Source organism: Apodemus sylvaticus, chromosome 14 (assembly GCF_947179515.1).
Source record: "Apodemus sylvaticus chromosome 14, mApoSyl1.1, whole genome shotgun sequence".
In the NCBI taxonomy this organism is placed as follows: domain Eukaryota; kingdom Metazoa; phylum Chordata; class Mammalia; order Rodentia; family Muridae; genus Apodemus; species Apodemus sylvaticus.
In genome coordinates, this window is record NC_067485.1 from 46,824,791 (window position 1) to 46,844,192 (window position 19,402).

The 19,402-nt window shown below is 38.3% G+C and overlaps 1 protein-coding gene across 3 annotated transcripts in view; it reads left to right on the top strand.

Moving 5' to 3' along the window:
* The first annotated feature begins 7,061 nt into the window (after positions 1 to 7,061).
* LOC127664898 (probable G-protein coupled receptor 141) overlaps positions 7,062 to 19,402 on the top strand; it is a 66,294-nt gene continuing 53,953 nt past the window's right edge. For 2 of the 3 annotated variants that reach the window (XM_052157149.1, XM_052157148.1), the window contains exons 1-2: positions 7,062 to 7,204; positions 8,334 to 8,388. The gene's annotated coding sequence lies outside the window, so the exon portion shown is untranslated. The remainder of the gene's footprint in view (positions 7,205 to 8,333; positions 8,389 to 19,402) is intronic. The other variant, XM_052157150.1, reaches the window with a different exon arrangement.

Consider the following 19,402-nt stretch of genomic DNA (forward strand, 5'->3'; position numbering starts at 1 on the left):
CTTCCTTCCTTCCTTCCTTCCTTCCTTCCTTCCCTCCAGAAGAGAGAGAAAAGCAAAGAGGGAAAGAAAATGTATTTCTGTGGTTAGGGATATGGGGGTGATCTGGGAGGAGTAGGAGAAGGGGAAAGTATATGATTAAACTATATGGAAAATATTTTAAGATGGAAAAGGAAATTCTCTGTGGTTATGTTACAACTTAGAGATTAGGGCACGTGGTATAAGGTAGAATATCATTTTGTAGTCAATTAAAATTTTTAAGGGTCAGGGTTATGGTAGGATCAAGTAGAAATGGCGGAAGTGCCTCTGTATGAGCATCAAGGAAAACTGAGATCTTGTAATTCACACATCATTGACTGTCTTTACAAATGTTCAGGAATAGTATCACACACTCACTGCTGCATGCACCCAATATTTGAAGCCATTTCTCTTATGTGATTGAATTGGCTTTGAAGATATACAGCAAAGTTCAACCAGAGTCTGTTTTGCACACTGAGTTAATGAGTGAGAATTGCAGGCCTACAGATGCCGTATATAAATTTGTTTCAAATTGGCTCCAAATATAGATTTGGAGTTGTTTTAATACTTGTTTTAGTGGAGATAAAGCATAAGCCCGACCTATTTCAAAATGAGGAAGGGCACATTTCAACACCGTGTTTCGGAAAATGAGCCTGGCACACAAGAGATCTGGAAAAGGAAAACAGTTGATCTCAAGCCCCCAAAGAGAAAAGAGAATGCCGGCCCAATCACTGCTTAGGGCTGATGGGACTGTGAAATAATCATTTATTGAATGGCAGAATTTTCATTGTGGCTCATTAAAAAAGTCTTTCACTATTTCAGTATGATGTATCAATAGGAATGTGACAAACCACCAGAGACCAAGTTAACCAGCCACCAAGTCAGCCACTGCACAGAGTGCCCCATCATCAAGTCAGACACAGCACAGTGTCCCCCATCACCAAGTCAGATACAGCACAGTGTCCCCCATCACCAAGTCAGATACAGCACAGTGTCGCCCATCATCTGGTTCAGCCCTAGTCTTCCCACTGGTCCCCAGTGGTTCTTACTAGCTGGGCTTGCATGCAATACATCAGTGTTGCCTGTAATGAGACTTCATAGAATGTTCCCACACAAGCTGTTCTTTGGTGTCTGTGTTTTTACACAATATGATTGCCCAAGTGTTTGTGTTTGTAATCACACTTCTCTCATTTGATTATCACGGACATTTCTACTCATTCCAATCTACATACAGTTACATCCGGGATATTCTTTATGTGTACAATGAACATTCTTAGCTAATTAAATATATTAAATATAAATTAGTATTTTTACCTGCTCTGTAAAAAATGTATGCACTTGAGAACATTTAGTTCAATTTTCTTTTGCTGTTAGAACTAGGTATTTTGATTTCTCCTGCTTTGAAACAATACTAGTGATTATTTTCATTACAACCTTGCATCTTTGGTATTCTTTTTTTAAAATTTAATTTATTTATTACATGTAAGTACACTGTAGCTGTCTTCAGACACACCTGAAGAAGGCATCTGATCTCATTACAGATGGTTGTGAGCCACGATGTGGATGTTGGAATTTGAACCAGGACCTCTAGAAGAACAGTCGGTGCTCTTAACCACTGAGCTATCTCACCAGCCCGCATCTTAGGAATTTTAAGGTTGACCTGCTTCTACTTTCTCTTATCCTTCAGTTCCATGAGTCCCTGCTTCAGTCTTAGATCCCCCTAGTTCATCCCAAACTGCTTGACTTTTGTATTGTTAGTTTGTTGTTTTCCTATTGCATGTCAGCAGGATACAACTTATTATCATTTGGATTCATATGATAGCTTAGTAGATTGTAAATATGTTAAGTGGATAAAATACTCTAAGTTGGCAGCTATTCTCATTCATAATTTGAGTGATACGATTCCATTTTCTCTGGATCTCATTTCTATTTGTCAAAACAAATCAAAAACCAAACACCTCTTTTCATTGTTAATTGCCATTCATTTAAACGTGTTTTGGGAAGTACAAGGACATAATACAGGCAGAATACTGTTTGTCTTACAAACATGATGAGTTGAGTTTGATTCCCAGCATTCATGGGAAAAGCTGACATGTTCACAATTCCAGTCCTAGGAAGCTGAAGACAGCCATGTCCTGGAGGCCCTAAAGTCAGTCTAAATGGAAATCCCCAGATCTCTATAAGAAATTATGTTTCTGCAAAATAGGGTGGAAGATGCATTCAGAATACTGGAGACTGACCTCTAGTCTACATACATGCATGAGCATACACACACACACACACACACACTCACACACACAACTCATTGCACCTGTGCACTTTTCAAACTGGAATATAGATCTCATATTCAATAGACATACAAATAGTTTTCCAATTTATTTTAAAGTTTTCTTTTTGAATCTTTTTGAATTTTGGTTTTCTGGAACTTGGATATGCATATTATTTTGTTGTTGTTATTGTTGTTGTTCTTCCCAGGCTGTTTGGGATTTCCCTGATCCCTTTAGTGATGGAAGTTCTTCATTCATTACTTCTTAAAACATGACTTCCACAAAGTTCTTTCTCGGGTACTGATTAGAGGCATAAGAGATTCTTCTTTTGTGATTTTTATATGCTTAATATTTTATGTTTTTCTACAATTGTCCTTCAGCCTGCTGCTTTCTAGAGACATGAATTCTGGCTTCTCTCCCATACTACTTCTGGTAAATTGAGTATTTAATTTTAGTTGCATTATTTTTGAATTTTCTATTTCATTTGAAGAGTAGAATCCAGTATAAACTCTTCTTACTTCATTTCTGTTCTTCAAACTCATAATTATAGTTACTTTCAAGCTAATCACATCCAGACCTCTCTGTGTATTTGTTTCTATTCTCCGTTTATCTTCATGCATTTGTAACAGCAGGATGGTCTCACCCATTTAGTATGTCGGTGGTCAACAAAACAAGGAGGAAGTGGGAGAGGGAAGAGGGCTGGGGTGTAACTCAGGGTAGAGGCCCTGTGGTTAATCCTCAGAACATAGACACCACATATGGGCAAGCACACGTGTACACACACACACACACACACACACACACACACACATATACACACACACACTAGTTGTAAGCAAGTAAGAAGAGAACAGAGCAGCAGATAGTACTGGAGAGGCTGGTTATCACATGTTGCTACAGGTATGTTCATACACAGATGCAGTTCTTAACCTTGTCTCATAATACATTGCATAGTTTAAAAAGTTAGTCAGGAATATCTATAGGCCAGAGATTTAATATTAGAACTAGATTTCAGTGAAAAAAGTATGCTCACTTAACAGATGGACTTCATGGCTTAAACATGCTCACTGTGGTTTTCTTTAAAGGGTTCTTTCTGAGACAAACACATAAAGAAACAAAGCAAACTGAACCAAAACAAAGAGCTGGTTGGAAGGCATGCTAGCAGTCATCACAGGTGGCAGCTCTACTGCTTGTGCAGCAGTGCTTGCCCTAAAGCTCCTGTCCATCTGCTAGCTGTCTGGATCGACTTGACAGAAGACCAGAATTAACTAAACTTTATGATATCATTCAGAGGGCAGATTTTTTCCTGGTGGACAAATGAAGCTGTGGGGAGTATGGCACGTCCCCAGTCTTTCTAGTGATCACATAATTATCTAACTTGTGCAGTGCATTTGAGATTTACAGTTATGCTAACACAACACTTCTAGGTCATGTCTTCTAGTGTGGCACTCTCAGAGTGTCATATGCTGAGAAGGGGCTAACCCCGTTCCCACTGCCTCTAAGTTGGTGTCTTTTCTACCTAGTGTCTCTGGTCCCTTTTTGCTCTAGTCACCACTGCTAGGCTGGAGTCCCACTTCTTTGAGAGGAGTATGCTGGGAAATCAGGCACCTGTTCATGCCTCATGTAGGTTTGGTCCCTAAATTCTTAGTGCCTCAATAACTTGCAAAAGACTGCCCCTCTCTAGATCTCTCCATCTACCATAATCTGCAGATTCGATAAATACCAAAAAAATGGAAATACCTCTACCACGAGTCATTTTAATACCTAACATTTTACTCATGTATAGAGATTGCACGTTACTGGTGAAATTCAAGACTTTCCTGATGTAAAGTTTCTTCTTGTCAAACTACAAAGTCAGAGCATTTAAACTAGGAATGTATTGCCAGAAACTGGCTCAAACTATTAACAAGTTAGCACTGTAAAAGGGAACAGAAACCATCAGAAATGATCAAATTACTTCTAACTAGAGCCCTTAAAGTAATAAGAACTCAAGGTTAGTATCAACTTGGTGCCTCATATCATCTTTTAAAATACAAATCTGTCTAAATATAGCTTAAAATGCAGGTGTGTCTAAGATCTTAGTTAAAAACAAATGTTATAACTCATAGGCTTATAGACTGTTATTCCATTTATGATTATATTAAGTAATGATTTTATTAAAATTTGCCTTAAGGCCCACTCCAGGAGATGGATCCCATATCTGATACTGAGATTAGATAGCCCAGAGACCTATGGTAAAATCAAATACTACTGGTCAATAAAAAGAAAAACAAATGTGATAAAATGACTCCTAATGACATTCTGCTATACATAGCAATCAGTGCGTTGCCTGGCTATCAACAGAGAGGTTTCCTCTTGCAGCAGGTGGGAACAAATACTGAGGCCACAGCCACACATTATACAGACAGTGAGAGAGACTTTGGACCACTTGGCCCTGAGTGGGATGCCTCCCCTCCCCTCCCCCACAGTGCTTAGGGAACTCCATGGAAGAGGAGATGGAGATAGTATAAGAGCCAGAGAGCATGGAGAACACAAAGAAAGCAAGGCCCTCTAAATAGACATGAGCAAAGCTCATATAAACTCAGAGACTGAAGCAGCCTGCACAGAGACGCCATGGCTCTGCACCATGTCCTCTGTGCTTAAAGCATGGCTTCCAGTTTAGTATATTTATGAAACTCTTGAGTGTGCAAACAAATGAGTTACTAACTTTTGGGCTTTCTCTTGGTCTTTTCCTTGTATTGGTTTGTCTTGCCCAACTGTGGTATTATAGTTTTGTTTTATCTTATTTTTAGCATTGTCTAAGCTTCTCCTTACAGTTACCTGGCAGTGGCCAGTTATGCCTGACTCACTATAAAAGGGGTTGCTCGCCCCTCTGCTCTCTTTTGCTCTTGCCTTCTTGATCCCCTCTGTCCTCTCACTCCTTCCCCTTTCTCACCCCATTCTCCTCCTCCCTGTCTCCCCATTCCCCTCCCCCGTCTCTCTCCACATGCACATGACTGGTCTCTCTCTCTCTCTCTCTCTCTCTCTCTCTCTCTCTCTCTCTCTCTCTCTCCCTCTCTCTTCCTTTCTTTGTCTCTACTATCCTCTCAACTCCCCTCCTCATGCCTTGAATAGACTCTTTTCTATACTATACCGTCATGTAGCTGGTCCCTCAGGGGGCATGGGGCCTCAGAGGCACCCCCTTTCCCCGTACCTGACTACACATCCACCAAATATATTCCTCCTCTCCTTATCTTTCTATAAAACACAATAGTTATTATATTTTATTTTGTTATAATTTTAAAAAGTGAATGAATGAATGAATGGATACCTAGCCACTAGGGTGAAGGTTAACAACTGAACTGTCACCTATACCTGCTGAGAGAGAAAAACAGGTTTCTCTGATAGAGTGACAGTGGGTTTATCAACAGACCTCATGTTCAGTAGTTGACCAACACATAATAGACTCCACAGGTTTTATGTTCACTCTGTGCAGGCTTTTATTTGCCTATAGTTTGATGTTTTCAGTTGCTGTTTACTTTTTTGCTTTTGTGTTTAGTTTTATTTTATTTTATTGTTTTGGAGGAGTTTTGTTGTTGATTAGGTTTTTGCTTATCTTTTAAGAAAAGAACTTAAATCTGGATGGGTAAGGAGTGGGGATAAGCTCTGGAAGGACTTGGGGGAGGGGATAATATGGTCAAAATATACTTACATTTAAAAATATTTTTAAATAATAAAAATTAACAAAAATTATATAATTTAAATAAAAAATAAAATAATTCAAACTTAAAATAGTAATTTATAATATTGACATAAAGTACATATATTAACATGGTTCAAAAGACTTAACTTTTCTTTCAAAACTGTATATCTTTATGACTATGTGTATAAATTTTATTTATTTATTTATTTATTTATTTTGAGATTCTATTCAAATTTAAAGTAAATCTGAGATTGAAATGGTTCAGTGAATAAATGTGTCTATGATGCAGCCATGTGATAAGTTCAGTCCTGGAACCCACGTGGAAGAAGATCATCAATTCTGTAAAGTTGTCCTCTGACCTCCACACATGTCCTGTGGTACATTCCCTGCCATGCTTTCTCTCTAAGGCCTTCTCTTTCTTCTTTCTCTGTGTCTCAAACACACATCATCATCATCTTCATCATCACCAACAACAATAACAACAACTACATATCAATAGATTAAAAAAGTAACTGTGTACACATGCATTCTTCATCTATTGCTAGAATACATTTGGATTTAAAGTTTTTTTCTCTTAATGTGTGACATGAGTAAAATTTGTATTTTGGTGACTGCTGTATAATAATAAAATATCAACACATGAACTAATCGCCAAGGTTAGAAAAGAAGGAGTCCTGGGTCACCTTTGTAGAAAATATTACAGACATATAGACACACAGATACATGCACACACACGCGCACATACACACACACACACACACACACACACACACACACAGAGAGAGAGAGAGAGAGAGAGGGAGGGAGAAAAGAACATACTTCACCCTTAACATAATACATAGTTTCTCTCCCATTTCTGTTTTTGACAATATCACCTTTATTTCATATTCTCTATAAAGTTTGGCAACAAATACTTAACTTAGAGTAACTAACAAACCTAAATAAACATTTCTTGACAATTGGCCTTCCTAACATTTTTTTTTTCACGTTGGACTGTTCATCCTTAAAAGCTTGGCATTTTTTCGTGCTAGTGGGCTTGAAATGGCTCTGAGGTTTTGTGGTCTGATGACACCCTGAGAAGCACAGCACCCTTTAGCTTCCTTTTGCTCAGTGGTCAACCGAGGGCCCTTGCACACACTGAGCGTGGATGTGCCAAGACAGCCCTGCTGCCGCCGATTCTCTCTGGAGCTTAGACCTGTAACCCGACTCAACAATTCATACTGGATATCTGGCTTTTAAGGTGAGTGTTGAAGCATGGGGTAAAGGTTTCTGCAATGACCTTGATAAAAAATAGGCCTCCTGTTGTTGTCTGGCTCTAATTTGGAATCTTCAGAACCAAATGCTATTAAAAGAAAGCTCCTTAACTTTTACCACAAAACTCCGTTATAAAAAGAATTGCCTTTGCCTTCCTGTGTGTGACACATGCTTCTGAAGGTGAAGTCAAGTTCGTATTAGGTATTAAAGTGAACAGACTTATTTCAGAATTTGTCCCAAAAGAAAACAGAAATGAATCCTGGTTATAGAATCAAAGAGGACTTGGTGTTAGATTTATAGCCAGTTCTTTATAGAGACTTAGCTTTAAAATGATGTGGTTTTTAGTATAAAATCCCTTTAATGCTTTTATTGATAATATCATTGTATTTCATTTGGAACCATTCTGATAACCCTAATCAATATAAAAAAAAGTTATGATAGCAGTCACATGCTGAGAAATTTCTAAAGAAATTGGCTCAAAATAATCAGTGTGTGGCTTTACCTTTGAATTTCTGGGAGAGAAAGCCATGGCTTGCTTAGGCAAGGCAAGTGCTTGGTTCCTGAAGCGAACCCTTAGCATGCTGCACTTGTTGTCAGCCCAATTTTAAGTTATGTGAGAGGAACACTCTAAAATTAATTTTTAAATTCATAAATAAAACTTAAGAACACCTGTACAAGTGATCTTATTTTCTAAAAATGTCCTTTCATACCATTATGTCTTATGTACAAGTCATGGCATACATCCAGTTAAGAGCAATGAAATAAGATACAACTTAAAAAGAAAAAGTTACTCTGACTCCAAGAAGCTGGCTCGGCCCTTTTTGTAAATGTGTTCTTGCAAGTCACTAACCTGGCCATGCTTCAGTTTCCTCACAGCTGCAGAACAGAATTGAGAAAGTACGTCTTCAGTTTTACAACTCCTTATCCTGTTTTCTAAATCAGTTCATAAGTCAGTACCTTAGTCAGTAGACAGGCCAGGAGAGCAGCGAGTGAGTGAGTGATCCATCAGGGAACGGCAATTCTGTTTCTCAAAATCCTGTTTGGCTGGAGAAATATTATCTACACCTTCTAGGCCAGAAGTTTGACGAACTTCTTTTTTTTTTTTTTCAATAAAGGCTACATAGTAATTATTTCATGCTCTGAAGACTGAGATAAAGTTGAAGGCAACTTGTAAGTATTCATGTGTCCATTTAAAATGCAACATTAAAAACACAACTGCCCTTAGTTCACAGCAGATAACAAGAGAGAGAAGGAAGGTGGAAGGAGCTTAGGGGACAGTGCTTGCCCAGGATCCCCATTCTCCACTGTCATTTTTCACAGTTATAAAGTAGGTCACCAGAATTGTTCATTTTAGCACTGGATTGTCTATAGGGTGATCTACCAATCACCTGAATTTGTCTACGAAAGTTTGAGGAGATGCAAAAATGCTTTTTTAATGGGAAGGAAAGGTATACAGACCTCATCAAGTACCACAGTGGCTGAAATTCCAGCTCATGCGAAGAAAATCAAACTTATTCATGAAAATGCTCTTCCAATGTAAGAGTCAGTGAGCCCTGCAAAGATTTTAGTATTTATTATGTGAGAGTCATTGTGCTAGTGCCACAAGTAACATTGTAAACTGCAATAACAAGTCCAGGTATGTTAAAAATGTTGCGATCTGTTCAAATTAATTATATATTTCAAGGAGACGAGAAAATTTCCAAAACTGCTCAAATATTTCTTTTTTATTATAAATGTACTTTCTTTTGTAGTCAATAATGAATATTTGTGTTACTTTTTTTCCCAAACAGTAAATGGGATCTTAGAAAAATGTGTTCACTTTGATATATTCTTACACAACCTTGGAATCCACAAACCCCCGAGTAAGGAAACAGAAGTAATTGGGCAACTGAGACCAGAGGTGTCACAGTGCTAAAATGATAGCACATGTCCCACACTTCACCGAATACACCTTCAGAGTCTCCTTGATTGTCAGCATTAGGAACTATGGAGGAATATATACCAAATGTATCTGGAAAAGCTTTCTGTGTTGCTTTTTTAAATGAAACAATTTGTAAAATTGTTGTAAAACACTGGACAATATTTGAAGTCATAAGTATATCCTTTTTTTCTAAATAGTGTTTGGCATCCTGCTTGCTAACATTCTTTATTATCAGTTGTTCAGGTGTTGTGTTTTCTTTTACAGCATTATTGTAATTCTTGGGTAATTCTACCATCTCTTTTGGCATTGACTCACTTTGTTTAAATGTTCACTGTAGTTCTGGGGTGTCGAACCTTCTACCCAACTCTACTTAGGCAAACTTAACAGCGCCAGTTCATTTTGGCTGATAATTAATAGTGGAATAAGGTAGTGGCATTTGTTTAATGAATTAATGCCTGGGTAGATTGTTTCACTGAGTCAGATTTGAGGTTGTCTTGGTTTATATTCTAAGGCCACCATCATTTTGGAACTAGTCAGTCTGAATGCATTTTTTTTATTCTTTTCTTTTCTTTTCTTTTCTTTTCTTTTCTTTTCTTTTCTTTTCTTTTCTTTTCTGATTTTCTATATTCTTTGTTTACATTCCATATGATTTCCCCTTTTCCAGTTCCCCTCTCCCCATAAGTCTCATAAGCCCTCTTCCCTCTGCCTGTTCCCCAATCAACCCCCTCCCATTTCTCTGTCCTGGTAATCCCCTAGAATACTGGATCAAGCCTTTCCAGGTCCAGGGCCCTCTTCTTCCTTCTTCTTGGGAATGATCTGATATGTGAGTTGTGTCATGGGTATTCAGAGCTTCTGGGCTAATATCCACTTATCAGTGAATGCATTCCATGTGTGTTCTTTTGTGAATGAGTTACCTCACTTAGGATGATATTTTCTAGTTCCAACCATTTGCCTAAGAATTTCATGAATTCATTGTTTTTAATTGCTGAGTAGTATTCCATTGTGTAAATATACCACATTTTCTGTATCCATTCCATTAATATCAATCTTTACACCCTGAGTGGGAAGCACAGCTAAGGCCACTGCTCTGTCTGGGAAAGTATCAGAGTTCTTCTGTGTGTTGATATCTGCAGCAGAATGAATGGCAACAACCAAAGTCATGGTGACTGCCTACCAGCTAACAGACCTGTCAGAATCCCTGTCTCTTTTAGCATTTCTGACAGTTTGGTTTTGAACACTGGATCACCAGCTTCTACACTGATACCTGTATCTGACTGTGACATAACCAATATATCAATCACTCTGATGGTATATTCATCAACAAATTTCCCAAGAGTTAGAGCTATAACTTCTATTGAAACCATAGCAGGGCCATGTTTTGATGTCTTTAGCATGTTACACACTTGTTCTGCTGTAACCGTGGCAGGACACTCTGGATGACTCAGGGCAGGCACACTTTCTCCACATCTAAGGACTCTTTCCATATTTCCACTTAGTAATTATAATCCTTATATTATTAAGCATCAATATTCATTGAATTTGACATTTTTAAGTTAATTCAGATGCTTTCTAATTCTGGCAGCTATAACTTTTTCTCTATGACCCCCTCTTTTTCTCCCACCTTTTCAACAGCATAGCTTCCAGGGCAATATCTACATTTGGTGAAGATCTGTCTCAGAAAATATTCCAGTTAGTTAGCTTGACTCCATCCAAAAGAGTCATCCTATCTGAACGAACTTGGAAAATGCTACATTTTAAAGGATCTGAAAAGTTAGTTCATAAGTTATGCTAAATTGTCTTCCTAAATTTCCCTGTCTTATTTTATTTTGTATGCTAGTGATATTATTCATTACAAGTACAATCAAGCTTTAGGTGACCATAGTCTCTTTAATATAACATAGTGCTAACAGAAATGGACATGCTATATCTTTGTGTTCTAGAACAGCATCTGGTGCTCAATAAGGAAGCTATATCCTCAGATTAGCTAACTGAGAGAGCGAGAGGACAAGGACACCGTGGCCAAGACCACGCTAGAGGAACACTGCGGGCCTGGAACTCCAGTGCAAGGAGCAAGCTGCAGAGTTCCAAGGCTGCTTCTCTTTTCAGATTTGAATGTAACTGTGATTTTGAAATATGTGGTTGCCTAGAGATCACAGTTCCTGCAGATTACAGTGACTTTTAAGAAAGAGTGGCATTTGTTGCACTTGACTCACAGGAGAAAGAAATAATTCTTGCAAGGTTGGTCTGGGGAGTGAAGTTTTTTATTAATTGATTAATTAGTTAGCTAATTTTTACTTATTTATTTATTTAGTCACTTCCTATCCCAATTGCAGTCTCCCACTTTTCTCCTCTTAGTCCCTCCTTCACAAATGCCCCCCCCCCATCTCCCGGTTATAATCTCACCTTCTTCTCAAAGAAGGAGAAGCTACCCATGCATGAAAACTCAGTCTGGCACATCAAAGTGCAGCAGGAATAAGCACACCCCTTCCTACTGAGGCCAGATGATGGGGCCCAGTGAGGGGAAGGGGATCCAAAGGCAGGAATCAGAGTCAGAGTCAATTTTCCAATTGTTAGGGCACCCACATGAAGATCAAGCTGTATATTTGCTACAAATGTGTAGGGCGCCTGGGTTCAGCCCTTGCATGGTTGGTGGTTAGTCTCTGTGAGCCCCTATGGTTCCAGGTTAGTTGACTCTGTAGGTCTTCTTCTGGTGTACTTGACCCCCTCTGCCTCCCTCAATCCTTCTTCCCACTCTTCTTCCAGACTCCCTGAGCTCCACCTGATGTTTAGCTATGGGTTTCTGCATCTGTTTCCATCAGCTACTGGATGAAGCCTCTCAGATGGCAGTGGTGCTAGGTTTCTGACTAGAAGCATATCAGAGTATCTGTAGCAATGACAAAGGTCAGTTCTCTTCCATGAGATGGGTCTCAAGTTGGTCCAGTCATTGGTTGTTCATTCCTCAATCTCTGCTCCATCTTTATCCCGGGTCATCTTGTAGTCAGGACAAATTTTTGGTTGAAGATATTTTTGGGTTAAGAAATTTTGGGGTGAAGAAATTTTTGGGTGGGTTGGTGTCCCCATTCCTCCACTGGAAGTTCCCCCCTGACTATAGGAGGCAGTTACTTCAATCTCCATACCCTGGCTATAAGGAGTCTCAGCTAGGGTTACCCCTATAGACTCTTTGGAGACTCTCAAATCCCAGGTTTCTGACTCATCCAAGAGATGCTCTCCTTTGAATTTCATGCCCCTCCCAGTCCTATCCCAAACCACTTTACTCTCAGAACACCTGATATCCACCTCTGATGCTCTCTGCACCCCTTCTTACACCCTGTTCCCTCCCTTCTGATGTCTATTTTATTTCCCCTTCTATGTGAGAGTCAAGCATCCTCACTTAGCTATTTTGGTCCAATAGATTGTACAGTGGTCACTCTGTACTTTGTGCCCAATGTATAAGTGAGAACACACCATGAGTATCCTTCTGGGTCTTGGTTACCTCATTCAGAACAATCTTTTCTAGTTCCATTAAGTTGCCTGCAAATTTCAAGATGTCCTCGTTCGTAATAGCTGAATAGTATTCCATTGTATAAATGAACCACATTTTCTTTATCCATTCTTCAGTTGAAGGACATATAGGTTGTTTCCAGTTTCTGGATAATACAAATAAAGCTGCTATGAAAAGAGTTGAACAAGTGTCCTTGTGATATGGCGGAGCATCTTTTGGGTATATGCCCAAGAATGTCAGAGCTGGGTCTTGAAATAGAACTATTCCAAGTTTTCTGAGAAACATCCAAATTGATTTCAAGACCGGTTATACAAGTTTGCACTCCCACCATCAAAGGAGGACTGTTTCCTTTCTTCACATCCTCCCCTGCAAGTACTGTCCCTTGAGGTTTGTTTGTTTTTGCTGCTCTGATATGTGTAAGGTGGAAACAGAGTTGTTTTGATTTGCATTTCCTTGAATACTAAGGGGTTGAACATTTCTTTAAGTGCTTCTCAACCATTAGAGATTTCTCTGATGAGAATTTCCTGTTTATCCCTGTAACTCATTTATTAATTGAGCTAGGTGGTTTGTTGGTATCTAACTTCTTGAGTTCTATATATATTTTAGATATTATCTCTCTGTCCGAAAAAGGGTTGGTGAAAATCTTTTCCCAATTTGTGTATAGTCATTTTGTCCTATTGACAGTGTTCTTGGTTGGTGAAGATCTTTTCTCAATTTGTGTATAGTCATTTTGTCCTATTGACAGTGTTCTTTGCCTTACAGAAACTTCTGTTTCATGAGGTCCCATTTATTAATTGTTGATCATAGAGCCTGTGGTATTGGTGTTCTGTTCAGGAAGTTGTCTCCTATGCCAATGAGTTCAAGGCAGTTTCCCCACTGTTAGATTTACTGTGTTTAGTTTTATCTTGAGGTCTTTCATCCACTTGCACTTGAGTTTTGGGCAGGGTGTTAGATATTGGTCTATTTGAATTCTTCTACATGCAGATACCAGTTAGACCAGCACCATTTGTTAAAGATGCTTTCCTTTTTCCATTGTATTGTTTGGACTTTGTCAAAAATCAAGGGTCCATAGGTCTGTGGGTTTGTTTCTGGGTCTTTGGATCTATTTCATTGATCAACCTGTGTTTTTTATGGCAACGCTATGTGGTTTTTATTACTACTTCTCTGTACTACAACCTGAAATCAGGCATGGCGATGCCTCCAGAAATTCTTTTATTGTACAGGATTGTTTTGGTTACCCTGAGCTTTCTGTTTTTGTTTTTCCATATGAGGTTAAAAACCTCCAAAACTTTTAACATGAAGGGGTGATGGATTTTGTCACAGGCCTTTTCAGCATCTAATGAAATTATCATGTTTTTTTTTCAGTTTGTTCATATGGTAGACTACATTGATGAATTTTCATATATTTAATCATCCCTGCATCACTGGAATAGAGCCCACTTGACCATGGTGGATAATATTTTTGATGTGTACTTGGGTTTGGTTTGGGATTATTTTATTGGGTGTTTTTATATCTATGTTCATAGGAAATTGGTCTGAAATTCTCTTTCTGTGTTGAATCTTTGCATATGTTAGGTATCAGGTTGACTGTGGCCTCATAGAATAACTTTATCAATGTTCCTTCTGAAGTAGCTTGTTCTGATGCTGCTTGTATTCTAATGTTAAAAATGATTCTCAGGAGTGGTTGCCCCTGAGAAGCAAATCCTGTTATATACCAAGTGATGGTATGTGAACCTTGCTCTCCAGTTTAACTGGTCAATCAAAGGCTTGTGTAGTTTAGGTATTAGGGTGATTGTGAACTCATAGAATGAGTTTGGCAGTGTTCCTTCTGTTTCTATTTACTGGATAGTTTGAGAAGTGTTCTTCTAAGTCTTGTAGAAGTCTGTGTTAAAACTCTTTGGCCTTGAGCTTTTTTGCTTGGGAATCTTTTAATGACTGCTTCTATTTCCTTAGGAGTTATAGGATAACTTAAACTGTTAACAAATCAATTGTTAAATGATTTAGCTTTGGAAAGGTTTATCAATCAAGAAAATCATACATTTCCTTTACAGTTTGGTAAAGTAAAGGCTTTTGAAGTAAGCTCTAATGATTCTAAGATTTCCTCATTGCTGTTATATTCCCCTTTACATTTCTGATTTTATTAATTTGTATACTGTCTTTTTGCCTTTTAGTTACTTTGCCTAAGGGTTTGTTTATCTTTGTCTATCTTGTTGATGTTCTCAAAGAACCAGCTCTTGATCTTTTTGATTTTATACACACACACACACACACACACACACACACACACACACACACACACAGTGTTTATTTTAACCCTGCGCTTATTTTTTGTCATCTTCTTTTAGGTATGTTCTTTTTGTTCTAGAGCTCTTAGGGTACTCTGCTAAGCTGTTGGTATGAGATCTCTCCTATTTCTTTTTTTCTTATTAAATATGTTCTTTATTTACATTTCAAATGATTTCCCCTTTCCTGGTTTCCCCCTCCCCAAAAGTCCCATAAGCCCTCTTCCCTCCCACTGTTCCCCAGTCAACCTCCTCCCACTTCCCTGTCTTGGTATTCACCTACATTGATGCATCGAGTCTTTCCAGGACCTTCTTCTTGGACATCATTTGATATGTGAATTGTGTCTTGGGTATTCTGAGATTCTGGGCTAATATCCACTTATCAGTGAGTGCATACCGTGTGTGTTCTTTTGTGATTGGGTTACCTCACCTAGGATGATATTTTCCAGTTCCACCCATTTGCCTAAGGATTTCATGAATTCATTGTTTTTAATAGCTGAGTAGTATTCCATAGTGTAAATATATCACATTTTCTGGCATTTAGTGCTATGAACTTAGCAATGCTTTCATTGTATCCCACATGTTTTGGTATGTTGTGCCTTCATTTTCCTTGAATTCTAGATAGTCTTTAATTTCTTTCTTTATTTCTTCCTTGGCTCATAGCCATTCAGTAGAGAATAGTTCAGTTTCCACGACTCTGTAGGCTTTCTGCTGTTTCTATTGTTGTTGAAGTCTAGCTCAGATCCACGATGGTTTGATAATATAAAAGAGATTATTTCAATTTTGTTGCATCTATTAAGGCTTGCTTTGTGGTCAGTATTTTGGAGAGGTTCTGTTAGATGCTGAGAAGGTATTTGTGTTTGGGTAAAAATCTTTAGATATCTGTTAGGTCCATTTACTTCAAAACTTCTCTTAATTTCATATTTCTCTGTTTAGTTTCTGTCTCTATGACCTATGAATTGATGAGAATAGGGTGTTGAAGTCTCCCACTATTAATGTATGTGTTTTGATGTATTATTTAAACTTTATTGATGTTTATTTTTAAATGTGGTTGCCCTTGCTTTTGGGGCATAGATGTTCACAATTGAGATGTCATCTTGATCTTGGTCGATGTTTCCTTTGATGAATATGAAGTGTCCTTCTCCATCCATTTTGATTAATTCTGATTGGAAGTGTATTTTATTAGATATTAGACTGGCTACTCAAGCTTGCTTCTTGTGTCTGCTTGGAAACATACATACCACACACACACTACCACCACCATCATCAAAATAACAGGAATTTGCAATCATTGGTCATTAATTCCTCTCAGCATCAATGGATTCATTTCCCCAATAAAAAGACAGAAGCTAACAGAATAGATGTGTAAACAGAATCCACAATTCTGCTGCATACAAGAAACAATCTGTGGCAATAAAGATAGACATTACCTGAGAGTAAAAGTCAGGAAAGAAGTTTTCCAAGCAAACAAACCCAAGAAACAAGCTGAAGTAGCCAGCCTAATATCTATAAAATAGACTTTCAACCAAAATTAATCAAAAGAGATGGGGAGTGAGGTTTTATTGATCACATCCTACCCTTTGGGGGAATGGACAGGAAGTCACAGCAGGTTGTGTAATCAGCAGGTTTTTCTACACAGGCCAAAAGTCAGAAGAGAGAAAATGGGACTCTACTCTGCTCCTTGACTAATACATTCATTCTGTGCTCCATCGTCTACTTGTCTCAAGATCCTTACTGGTCAGGGTTTCCTCACATCTGGATGGAGAAGGGGAGGAGGGACTTGGGGTATTTATGCCTTTTTGCTTCAAGAATAATATCCTTTTTAAAAAAGGACATTTAGTACTTAGGTGCTAGTTTGTTTTCTTCTCAGTGGAAATTTAAATTTTATTCATATATTTATTAAAAATATTTTATTTAATGTAAAGAAATACAGTTTAGATATTAAATAGCAGTATAAGAAATAACTTGAAATAGTTTTAAAGGCAAAAAGAGGGAATATTTTAGGTTACAAGCTCCTTTAAATTTTATGTTGAAAAATGTTTTGGAGACATGGTGAGATTTTTTTTTTGTCTCATTCACAGCATTTTCTGGAAATAATATCAAAAGGCAGCATTGTTCTCTGTATCTGGTATTATTTCTGATGCCTTCTCATGTGAAATGAGGCATCTCATATATCGCCTGCTGCTACTTCTTCACCCCAGGGGGGCAAAACAGAAATGTACCACTTACTTTGTGATAGACTGCGTGAGCATTATCCTTGGTAAACATCATGCCTTGTTCTTCCGCTTAGCAATTGTACTGAAGAAGTAGTTTTGAAACTCCCTAAAGAGACTCACTCTGATGCACCCCTGACCACGTGACTTCCTCCACGTGACGTCACTATCTTCACTCCTCCTGGTTGAGAACACTTCTTTGCTCTCACTTCCACAAATTTGGACTCTCCGTCTGACCTCTAAGTATGTGCAGCACCAAGTAGAAGATGGCAAAATCCAGGCTATCTCTTTTAAGAAGAACCATTGAATAGAATGTGGCCTCTTTAGGTCTGAGTCAGCGCCAGTGTTGCAAGTGGCTCCTACTTTCATGCACAATGGGGTCAGCCAGACCACTCTTTCCTCATCAAGGAGAGGTTCTCTGTAGAAGACAAATCCCTCTTCTTCTGCTGCTAAATTTACAATTATGGTGATTTAGATTTACCTATTTGCATATGTTAATGTAGTTCAGTTGCTTATTATATTCATTTTGTTGGACAAGCAGAATAATCATATTGCCCATTTTCAGTAGATGCTTGTTTTTATCTTTCCCAAGCTAAACTGTACATATTGAGCAATTTTCCTGATTCTCTTTCTCTCCAAGTCCTTCATAATCTCTATTCTATGGTCAGTTTTTAAGAACTTGATAGAGTTATGGCATTTGTAGGAATATGTCCATGTAATATATGTTGTTTTGTATAATGAAAAAAATTCTTGATTTCAAGAATCACATAAAAAACATTCTATCTATGCACTCTTGGCTTCCTGCATCAGTGGCTCGGATGAGTAGAACTTTAGTCTGAACAAATCCCACCATGAACATTTGTACATGATCTACCATGGTTCGCCAGTCTGCTGCTCTGAATGTACCAAACTTTTCCTTTTCCAGAATGTTCCAATGAAGAGAAATGAAAAGTTTAGTGTCAAATTTTCTTTGTTGGCAGAGATCAGAAAGAGGCCCATTAAAATCCTTGCCCTTGGCAGAGGCATTTATAGAAATACAAAGTAGTTATATAATCCTTGCCAGACTAATATTTGTTAGCATAATATTGGTTAGAATAAATATGAAAAGGATGGGGAAAAATCACTATCCCAATGCCTGGATGAGTGCCTAGTTTGCTGATTATCTAGAATAAGTTATTTCCTTCTGCTTTTTAGCTATTTGATATTCCATGCAATGTATTTTGATCAAACTATACTAGGCCCACTAACTCTTCCCTTACTATCCAGTCTGTGCCCCCTTTCCTCTTTAGGGTCAATTTGTGTTGCGCAAATAACTTCCAAAGCAGCAGCATCAATTTATCAGTTTTCTTAGGTTCCCCTCCCCCCCCCCCTGTTCTCTCCTCTCTCTGCTAAATATTGTTAATACCTGCTTGGCCTTTGGTGGAATCTCGCTAAATTCCTCTCCTCATGCTGGGATTTGGTCTGGCTTAGGATTCTCTGGGGTTTTTGGATGCTGCTACAACTGTAGTGAGTTCCTGTGTGCATCTGCAATGTTGTATCAGATGATAATCCTTCCTTGTAGTCATCTACTGCCTCCGGCTCTTCTACCTTTTCTGTCCCCTCTTCTGTGATGATCCCAAACACTGGAAGGAGGGATGAGATATATATGCTTCATTCAGGGTTAAGCATTTACTTATTCTCTTCTTCACTGTACATTGGCAGGTTGTGTTTCAATTTTAATCATAATCTACTGCAAATAGAAGCTTCTCTGATGAGGGTTGAGACATGCATTCACATACAGGGATAAGAAGAAGTCGTTAGCAGACAGTTTAATACTATGCAGTTTAATACATTTAGAAGAATAATAGTAGTAAGTTCTTCCCTAGGGACTATGACCTCTGCATAGTTGTAGGGCTGTTGCTTGATGATTGTACTAGGGATGGGTTGTATCTTGTGAAATGAGCCTTAAATTCAATCAGGGAATGTTTGGTTGCTCCCATGATGCTTGTGACACTATCATACCAGTGGGCAGTATATATACTTTTACAGGAGTAGGTTTCCATATGACTTTTTCTGAAAATTCCTTAAGTGTTATTTAACCTTGTAATCTTCTTTCTTCTACCCTGCTATCCTCTCTTTCATGCAAATTTATTCTTTCTTGTTACACAATTACTTTTTCTTGTTTAGATGTATTTTTATTTTGCCTGCACGTATAGGGGTGCCAGGTCCCTTGGGCCTGGAGTTTCAGACACTTGTGAGCTGTCATGTGGCTGCTGAGAATCAAACC